Source organism: Nematolebias whitei, chromosome 7, assembly GCF_014905685.2.
Source record: "Nematolebias whitei isolate Nwh7 chromosome 7, NemWhi1, whole genome shotgun sequence".
NCBI lineage: Eukaryota > Metazoa > Chordata > Actinopteri > Cyprinodontiformes > Rivulidae > Nematolebias > Nematolebias whitei.
In genome coordinates, this window is record NC_056504.1 from 27,520,373 (window position 1) to 27,531,660 (window position 11,288).

The following is an 11,288-nucleotide window of genomic DNA, read 5'->3' on the forward strand; positions in this document are numbered from 1 at the left end:
ATACTTATGTGTTGGGGGGAGGGTAAATCCTGAAATGTTGACAAATTGGAGTTATTGTACAAAGTACAATCTGTGTAGACCATTTATTTTTTTCTGAGTGTAGCTCACATTTTTTCAATTATTTAAAGTAAAACTCAAGAGGCCTTCTCCTTTGTTTTGTCGAGTTGAAACTTCCCATTTTCCATGAAGATTATTTGAGCATTTATCTAAGAAGACCTTTTAAATAAATGCCTTAGCCACCTAAAGTATGCCAGAAATTTTTTTTTAATATGTTAGTACTTGTAATAGGTTCAGTCATTTTTAATACACCTTTACCAAAGCATTTTACTAATCTTTTCTTTTTACATATAATTTTACACCTTGCAGCTACCAACAAAGCATTCTGCTGACTTTATTTTCTTCATTGTTTGACCTATTTTCCCAATCCTTCATGCAGCACTGCATTATACCCACTTATCAGTCAAGTTCACTTTCATGACTGGCATATTAATAATTGACTGCTTTTCACACAAAAGCAGTGATCCAGGGTTTCATTGTATAGAAACTGTCTTTTATAAAGCAGTGCAACACAAGACAAACTTCTCAACAAAAACTTGAGAAGGAGCTGTTTATACAAATAAATTAAACTCTGTTCTCCACCTCACTGAACCATCACCTCTGGAAGCCTCGACTGAGCTGTGCGACAACTTCTAACATTTCTTTTTGGAAAAAATTGCGACCACCAGGGCTCTCCTTTCCCCTCCAACTCATGACCCATCCATCCCACCTCAGTCTGTAGCTCTATTTGACCATTTTGAACCCATCACTCTATCTTCTCTAGAGCAGGTCATGTGCAGCTTGAAACCTTCTGGCTCCCCCTTTGATGTGGTCCCCCCTCGACTACTAAAGGAGGTTTTTCCAACTCTAGGTCCGTCCATTCTTGATATAGTAAACAGTAGTTTATCCACTGGCGTGGTGCCAAAATCCTTTAAACATGCTGCTGTCCAGCCTCTCTTGAAAAAAACAAACCTTGACCCCTCAGTCGTTTCCAACTACCGGCCTGCCTGTCTCCAAACTCCCATTTGTTTCTAAACTACTGGAGAAAATAGTAGTAATAGTCCCAGTTGAAGTGCTTCCTAGAAGGTCACACCATCTTAGAGCTATTCCAATCTGGCTTTAAACCTCTCCACAGCACTGAAGCTGCCCTGCTGAAGGTCTTTAACGCATCTTCAGATCCACAGATACTGGTGATTCTGTGCTGCTTGTCCTGTTGGACCTCACAGCCGCCTTTGACACCATCGACCATGAGATCCTCATTGCTAGGTTGGAGCAGTGGGTGGGCTCCATCAAGGATTTTAGTTCCGCAGAGGCAGAGCTTAAATGGGGGGTTCCACAGGGGTCCATCCTGGGTCCCCTCCTATTCTCTTTATACCTGCTGCCGTTTGGTGCTATTTTCCGGAAACACAACATGCCCTTCCACTTCTATGCCGATGACTGTCAAATTTACTTCCCCCTAAGACACAATGGTATATGCTCTATTCAACCTATGCTCGAATGCCTGGCTGACATCAGGGACTGGATGGCTTTAAACTTCTCAAGTTTCAATGAAAAGAAGTCTGAAGTCATGTTGTTCCCTCCCAACGACACGATCACAAACCACTGCATCGACCTTTCCGCTCTAACCCTGTCAGAAAAACAAAGAGTCACTAATCTGGGCGTGATAATGGACCCTTCCCTGAAAGAATCATGTAAACATGATTGTTAAATTATGCTTCTTCCAACTGAGGCGGCTGTCTAAACTGAAGCCCATATTGTCCAAAAATAACCTGGAGACATGCATTCATTACATCTAGGCTTGATTACTGCAATTCACTCTTGTTTGGTATCAGTCAGACCTCCATTGCACGACTACAACTGGTCCAGAATGCAGAAGCCCGATTTTTAACCAGTACAGGAAAAAGAGAGCACATTACACCAGTTTTGGCCTCACTGCACTGGTTACCGGTTCACTTTAGAATCCAGTTCAAACTTCTCTTGTATGTTTACAAATCACTGAACAGTGCCCCCCCCCCCCCCCCCATCTCTCTGATCTTCTACAACCATGTGTCCCACCACATTCCCTGAGGTCAGCGGACCAGTTGCTCCTCACAGTTCCGGGATCTCGTCTTAAGCGCAGAGGTGACAGGGCCTTCTCTGTAGCAGGACCAAGACTTTGGAACGAGTTACCTCTGCTTGTCAGACAGGCCCCCTCCCTCTTGGTTTTCAAGTCCCGTTTAAAAATCCACTGTTATTTGGTGGCTTTCAACACCAGATGATCTGTGTTTTGATCCTGTATGCTCCACACTGGTTTGTCGTCATTATCTGCATCGTTTTTATGTCTATATTCTGATTTACCTAATTTTGTATTTTGCTGTGTGTGTTAACTGTTGTTCTGTCTGTACAGCACTTTGGTTGGCCTTGTCGCTGTTTTAAGTGCTTTATAAATAAAGTGGTATGGGATTGTAGTGAACTAGACCTCCCACCTCAATCTATCTCTGAAGACCTTCAGGGGACAGGAACTGTTATTTCATTGATTTGAATCCAGAAATACAAATTATCTCATCAAGAGACTATTTAATTGTATCCTGAATTAATCAATTGAAAGAGCACTCTTCTTTTTATATTATCATTAGCTATTTTACAATATCTTGATAATCAAAAGTGTGTTTAGTTCATACCATTTCTAAATGTTGAAGTAAACCACTCATTTAAATCAACTGTGAAACAGTATTAATGATTTTTAAACCTCATTAGACTTGGATCATACAAGTTAAATGTCTTTTTACGAAGTAAGTGTGCATTTAGTCTTCTGTCTGAATGAGGAGTAGTGGATTTGAGGGCAAAAGTCAGAGACAAGTTATGAGAACGAAGTGCCTTGTTTTAAAACTCTCAGACAGTGAATAAGAACTGGCTGGCACCTGCATTCTCTCATTTCTTCAAAATATTTCTCTGTCTGTACTAACCGTTCTTAAAACATTTCTGCTGTCTCCTGACTTCTAATAACCGTCTGACATCACTAAAACTACACCCCTGCTTGTTGTTTCAACCAATCAGGAAGTACCAAGTGACAGGAAGTGGATACCCTTTAAAAGGCAACACTTCTTGGAACTATTGAGTCTTTTCCAGTCTTTGAGTTTTTCCAGTCTTCTTGGAACTTTCAGCCTTACATGGAAGACTCAGTCTTACTGGGGTCTTCTAGCTGAACTAAGTAGCTGATGGATTGGACCATGTGCCAAGGGTCCCTTCATTCCAGCATAGTCACAGCATGCCTCACTGTGGACTCACCCCGAGCAGTAAATGCTCTCAACTTCGAAGGAAGCTTATTCTGTTGAACTGAGTACTTCGTCACGACTTTTGATGACCCCAGCCATTCTGACTGGAGAGGCTGAAAAGGGAGCGTGCCAATGGACCTCTGTTCCAGAGTTGATGTATCCTCTGCTAAGGTAACAAAGTCGTTGCATGCCCTGAGTGTACCGGAGGGCTGAGCTGGATTCGGAGGAAGGGTGCCATTTTCTGATTCAACACATAACTTTCATCCATCTAAACCTCCTCTTTAAATCTTGAAACTTTTATTCTCCTTCTCTTTAAACTTCTATTCGCCAGTAAATCAAGCTAGATGCCTTCAGAGATGAATCAGTCTCAATCAGTAATCTTCTGTTGTCTTGTTTAGTAAATCGTGCCAAGTTTATTAATCAAAAACAGATCAGCAAATCAATGTGTACATGTTTGATGTTAAATTTTGATTCTGTTAAATAAATGACCGCATTTATTCTGATGGGTCAAAGATAAAATGGCGTCTCATGTCACTAATTACCACTCCACTCCACAAGTTATCTTGGTCACATGGAAGAAATTTAACTTGAAAAAGAAAGAATCCGTTGTAATTGAACAATTAATATTCTTTGTGCTTGAGCTAGCTTTAAGAATAATTAATTAGTAGTATGTTACAGCGAAAGCTGTCCCTAGCTCACTGCAGTATGGTATGGTATGGTATGGTATGGTATAAATTATTCATTTGAACTCTCACTCTTCAAGCTAATTTTGTCATTCGAACATCTTCTTATTACAGACTGTCAAGTCAATGTTTTATTCATATCTGAGAGTTAATTGGAATTATTTTCCTGAATGAGTCATTTACAGTAGCCGTTTATTTTTTTCTTGTTTCCCAAGATAAGAAACATTTACCGTGTTAATAAATGTCTGAATGCATGAGCAATGTTTTGTTTTCTTTACTTTGGTAAAAATATGTGACTCATGCCACTAGTTTGTTGCACTGCTGCTGAAGACAATCACAACCCTGCATGTTGTAAACTAGACACATCTTTTCTTGTGATTTAAAAAGAGCATAATTGTGTTTTACAAATGGTCTCTATTGTTAGGGCTTAGCTTAACTTTTACTCCCTGAATGCCATAATTGTACTGCTTAGAGTTAAATTGTTTCACATCAAATTACAATTTACTCTCAATATTACACATGTGATGGACATAATGATGGTAAATGTACATGTTCAGATCAAAAAGCAAACGTTTAGCACAGATAACATATTTGACATAATCTTGGATGTTTCCTGCTAAAGTTTGATTGTCCAGTAAGAAGCTTGTGTCTTGCTGAGAACACACAAAGAAAGAGCACACATTCTCCTTCAGCAGCAGCTATTAAGATACCCCTAACGTCCCCTCTGTTTCAGCTGAGCAGCTCAAAATCCAACTGCATGGAGTACACAAACAAGCGGTGGACGGCTGTTCACACCAGGCCTTATGTCTGGTTCAGTGGTTTGCATGTTCTGCTGTAAAACAGCTTCTTTGTTCTCCTTTCAATCCAGGCAAACGTGATGGGAGTAGATATGTATGGTAGTGATACCCATGTCATTTTTATATAACATACTCCACTGAGCTTGCACCTTCAGAGAAACCCATTCTGTTTAATGTTGCAGCTTTTTGTTCATTCCTTTGGCAGCACTGAATTATTATTTGAGAAAGTTTGAAATGTTTTAAAACTAACACTGTTTCTTAAACTAGCTCGCAGGCTATTTAGAATAATTAAATTGTAAATAGATTTTTTTTTAGTAAGAGCAGGACAAAAACCTATAACACACTGACAATCACAGTTGTCTCTGTTTTTGCACAATGTGGAGAGTGAGAGCGACTGTTGTGTTTTCTACAAGCAGAAACATAAAGCTCCTGTGCAGTAAGCACTTTTAGTCTGATTTTTTGTTCTTACCAGACAGATTGTATCTGCATTTACTACCAAAAGGGTTGCCTTGAGGTTACACTGCACTTCATCTAATTGCATCAGCTCACAGCTGTATATTGATCCTGCTCAGATACATAAAACAGCTTGACTGCTGGGAGTGGATTTGCTATGTGTCACATTCTCAAAAGCGATATTTATCTTTGTATTGTGATAATTGTATGTTACACATCAGGAAACAAACAGCGGTCGTCCCGTTTCCTCACAAATAAGAAATTGACGGGAACATTTGCAATGTGTCCTGTGATGAATCATTCTGAAAGCCGAGGCACCAGGAATCTATTGTTGCACTGTCTTTTCTTTAAAAAAAATGTTGACATCTTAAAACAAGACTTCAGATACTCTATTACACTTGTTTTGTCTTGGATTTTATTATTATTATTTTAAGCTTTCTGAAAGCAAAAGGTGTATTGACCTACACTCATTTACTACCTGGGTGAAGTGATCAAATGACAGGTGACTAAAGAGCAACGGCAATCGGACAAAAATTGATTACTTTCAGTCATTTTAATTATTCAGTACAACTTTATCTGAAATCATACATTTTTTTCTGTTCTATAATGTAAGTTTTAAATTGTTCATCATGATTTGTTCAGCATTAGCTTAAGCTGTGGCCATCAGAGTGGTAGAATCACCTCCAGATTGTTTGACGCTGTTTTTTAAAGGTTCTTATTTCTTGTCTCCGCTGGACTGGATGTCTTTCAGACTTTATTGGGCCACAGTAGCATGTGGCTTCCTGTCAAAGTTCCGTGTCTTTTGCAATCACATCAGGGAGACATTTTTGTATTACCACAGACCAAAAAAGCAGTGCCCTGCCCATCGTCATTTCATTCATTCAACCTGTATTTATACAGGTTAGTCTCACTGAGCCTCAAGGACTCATTTACAAGAGAGACCTGTTTTTAACAAAGATAATGACAACAGTAGACAATCATAAACAAAAGCATATAAATTGGGAACGATAAATGAAAGAAAATTATGTTAAAAAAACAAAACAAAAACAGCTAGATTGTAGAGCTATGTAGAATACTAAAAACAGGAACATATCTGCATTGTTTTTGTTCTATGAATTTAGCATTTGTTTGAAACCACTTGGAGAGGTCAAGGTCGAGAGCTTCAGATCTTGTTGCTAGGTATTCCAGGAAACAGGAGCGGAGTAGGAGAAGGCCCTTTTTGCCTAGTTCAGTCCGCACTGAGGGAACACTGCATGTAATAATGTCCTGAGAGCGCACGCTGTAGCTGCACTCACACAGAGACGTGTAGGAGGAGATGTATGAAGGCAACAGACCAAGAAGTGATTTAAAGATGAAAATGTACCAGTGAGAGAGTCTGTGTGAAGTTAATGATGTCCAGTTAACCAATGAATGCAGTTTGTAATGTGGGGTATGGTAGTTACAGCCTGTTATGAATCTTTGCGCACTGTGATAGGCAGTGTCCGTTCAACATCTGCAGGGTGCTTGTAGGAGCGTTCCTGTAAATAATGTCACCGTAATCAATGGAGTGAAGGAAAGTCGCAGTTACAAGGTATTTACTAGCATTCAGAGTTAGACAAATCTATTTCTGAAAAAGAAACCCAGTTTTATTTCAGTTTCTTTACAAAGTTTTCGACATGGAGCTTAAAAGAGATGGAAGATTCACGCCTGTAAAAGCAAACATGTTGTATAGAAATTAAAAAACACTGTAGGGTTTACTTTCTCTTACTTTTCTCAATATTTACCAGATTTTTCTTTTCTTTCTTGTTTTTCTTTGGTCCTATTGACAATTATATGATATTCATAATGCTGTTTTATTTAATAGTGATTACACTTACAATATTCTGGCTGTTTGATGCTGTGGCTTTGTAGTTTATAGGTTTAGGCAACTACCAACACTGCGCCATAATCCAACAACTAGGTGTTGCTGTAACTAAATTTTCTGTTTTCCTCTTCATTTGTCTTGGACATAATGTTTTGACTAATCTGTCTGAGTGACTGCATTTTACATATGAGTGGCTTTGTGTTCGGCAGAGTGGTGAGAATTGAATGACTAAAATTTAAAGCAGTCTTTACCAACCTCCACTTTGGGGTTGTGTAAAGTTTTAATGGCAGGAAAATTATGAAAATAGCACATAGCACATGACCTTTTCTTGTTGTTGACTCTAGTCTTCTGTCCATTCTCATTCTGCTTGACCTAAGTTCTGCCTTCGACACAATCTGTTAGTCTATCCTCCTCAACAGACTAACCTCCATTGTCATCTCAGGTACTTTGTTAGACTCTTTCAAATGTTATCTCTCTGACTGCACTCATTTCATTTAGCTTAAATCCTTCCATTGTCAATCTTTCCCCATCTCCATGGGTGTCCCCCAAGGCTCTGTCCTCGGACTCCTCCTCTTCATCATTTACCTCCTTCCTCTAGGTCACATCTTCCGCAAATTTGGTGTCCATTTCCACTGTTATGCTGAAGACACGCAGCTCTACTTGTCAACCAAACAAAACTCCACTCATCCACCCTCACCGACTGTCTCAATGAGCTCAATCACAGGTTTTCTAACAATTTCCTTCAACTAAACAGTAACAAAACAGAAATCATTCTTGTTAGTACCAAAAACTATTTAAAAGTCAGAACATCTTCTCATCCCCCTTAACAGCTCTCTGTTATCCCCTCGCCTCAGATCAAGAGTCTCGGTGTCATCCTCGACACCACTCTCTCCTTCACTTCACACATCAACAATGTTACTCAGTCTGCCTATTTCCATCTCCAAAATATTAACCATCTCCATCCTTATCTCACACCCCGCTCCACTGCTATCCATGTTCAAAGTCTTGTGACTTCCCGGATTGACTACTGCAACTCCCTTCTTTATGGCCTCACCAACAAATTTCTTCAGAAGCTACAGATGGTCCAGAACTCAGCTGCCCATGTCATCATTCCACCCTCCTCCTATAACCACATCACTCCAGTCCTGCAGCAGCTCCACTGGCTCCCTGTTAAATCGTGCATTGTCTTCAAAATTCTTCTTATCACTTTCAAAGCTATCCACAATCTTGCCCCTCCTTACCTATCTGACCTCCTACACAAATCCATCCCCTCTCGCGCTCTCAGATCCTCCTCTTCGCTACACCTCTGCCCACCTCTCCACCATGGGGAGCAAAGCTTTCACCTGCTCTGCCCCTCACCTCTGGAACTCCTTATCGCCAGACCCACTAAACACCACCTCTCTTTCTCTGTTCAAGACTACTCTGAAAACACATCTCTTTAGACTAACTTATCCTTCTTAACTTTGTTTAATGTATTTTATATTCTTAATGTATTTTATATTTCAATTTATTCCTGTTGGTCTTTGCACTCTGTTTTTTACACAATCTTATCTGATATGTGTCTTACTGTAAAGTGTCCTTGGGTGTCCTGAAAGGCACTTTTAAATAAAATGATTATTGTTTTAAACAAAACACTGACACTGATTCTCAAAAGTTTGGGAGAAAATTTAATGGCATCAAACATTCTTATACAAAATCCACAGAGCAGATTTTTGTGTACTTATGATAATCAAAAGGTTACAGAAAAACAAAACTTGTATAAACTAGTTTGTACAAACAGAAGACTAATTTTCAATTAAAACAGCATTCCCTGCAGACACAGTCTATAATGAAACAACAAACAAATGTGACATTCTGAATCAAAGATTATGTGCAAACTGAAGAACAAATGTAGAAAACTATCAAATTCAAAGTACAAAAAAATCGCAACATAGTTCAGGATTAGATCATAGTTCATTTGACTGATGTTGGCACACAGTTATACTCTGTAAAAGGAATCATGAGTTTACAGTTTCATCACAGAATACATACAAAAACTTGGCTGATAAACTTGCTTGCATTCAAGCTGACTGCGTGAGAAAAAATTTTCAAAACAATTGCCAAAGGTTTTGGATTGTCAGAGGCAGATTAAACACTAATTTTATTTCAGTGGTGTTGTTGGAGCCTTCTGCTCCTTAAAGCAAATTTCTTATGATTCCCATGTCATCTCATCTGTGGGTAAAGTAACTACCGCAGGAGTCCATCCTCGGTCCTCTTATATTTTTTTTATACCTGCTGCCACTAGGTGTTATTTTTCCTAAACATGGCATACCCTTTCATTTCTACGCCGATGACTGTCAAATCTTCTTCCATCTGAAGCACAATGGTGCACATTTTATTCAACCTCTTCTTGACTGCCTGGCTGACATCAGTGACTGGATGTCTTTAAATTTCTTAAGTTTTAATTAGAAGAAGACTGAAATCATATGGTTTCCTCCTACTGGCACAATCAAGAACAACTGCATCGACCTTCCCTCTCTAGCCACCTTAGAGAAACAAAGAGTCACTAATCTGAGAGTGACAATGGACACTTCCATGAAACTTAACAATCAAGTAAACGTGATTGTTAAATCATGTTTTTCTCAGTTGAGGTGACTGTCTAAATTGAACCCCATACTAAAAAAAAACAAAAAAGTCCATGCTCACTAATTCAGGTATACAATCCAACAATTTTCAGTCAGGTATTTTCAGTATGAACCCCAAACTGTCCAAAAATAAACTTGAGACCTTAACCAGGCTTGATTACTGCAATATGCTTCTTATTGGAATCAGTCAGACCTCCATTGTACATTACAACTGGTCCAAAATACTGCAGCCCGATTTTTAACTGATACAGGTAAAAGGGAGCACATTACTCCAGGATAATAAGGGTGCATTCACACCAGCCCTGTTTAGTCTGCTTTAATCGAACTCTAGCTCGTTTTCCTAGAAAGTCCGGTTCGTTTAGGGAGGTGTGAACGCGGCATCGAACTCTGTCACGGAACAAAAAGGCGAGCTCTGGCCCGGGCTAAAACCTAGGTCTCGGCCCGGTAGAAGCGAACTCCAGCGCGGTTCGAGTACAGTGTGATGTAAACAGACCAGGCCCCGCTCCGCAGGACAAACAAACACGCATTGCTCTTACCTTATATGGAGCTGTCAGCTGTCTTGTGTGGAAAAACAATATTCTCCATGGTCTTCTGTCTCATCTTCTGCTCATGCTAAGTCCATTTTTGAAAAATAACAAAATATAACTCCTAAAACTGCTAAAACTTGATGCCACTCCATTTTTGTTTTTATTTACAAAAGAAGAAGTGTCTTCAGAGGTATTTGTGTCGTTTCTTTCAGTAGTTCTTGGTGCAGCGCCCCCACAGGCGAGCGGGGGAACAGGTTGGTCCAACAGGTTGACTAGACTGCACAGTGCAGTTGTAAATGCAAATGCACCTGCTCAAATGTAAACAAAATGTCATGAATATTGGTCCCCAACTGAACCGAGTCTACCGGACTATCTGGTGTGAAAACGACCTTAAATGACTTGTTACTTGCACTGGTTCCCGGTTCACTTATGAATTCGGTTCAGAATACTTCTGTATGTTTTTAAATCTCTTAACAGTTCTGCCCCATATTATCTTGCTGATCAGCTGCCACCATATATCCCACAGAGCCCTCTGAGGTCTGTGAATCAGATGCTTCTATTGGTTCCAGGAACCCATCTTAAGCTCAGAGGTGACAGTGACCTTCTCTGTTGCAGGTCCAAGACTGTGGAATGATTTACCACTGTATGTCAGGCAGGCCCCCTCCTTCACTGTTTTTAAGTCTTGCTTAAAAACCCACTTTTATTCCCTGGCTTTTAACGCAGTGTGATTTTGTTGTTAACCCGTCTGTATTCTACAGAGTTAGTCATTTAGTTACTACTGTATCTTTATCCATTTGGATCTATGTATCTTTTTGTTGTGTGCTTTACTTGTTGTTTCTGCTGTAGAACACTTTGGTTGGCCTTGTTGCTGTTTTAAGTGCTTTATAAATGAAGTGGTATGATATGGTATGGTATGGTATGTATGGTATGGTATGGTATGGTATGGTATGGTATGGTATGGTATGGAATGGTATGGTATGGTATGGCATGGCATGGCATGGCATGGTATGGTATGATATGGTATGTATGGTATGGTATGGTATGGTATGGTATGGTATGGTATGGTATGGT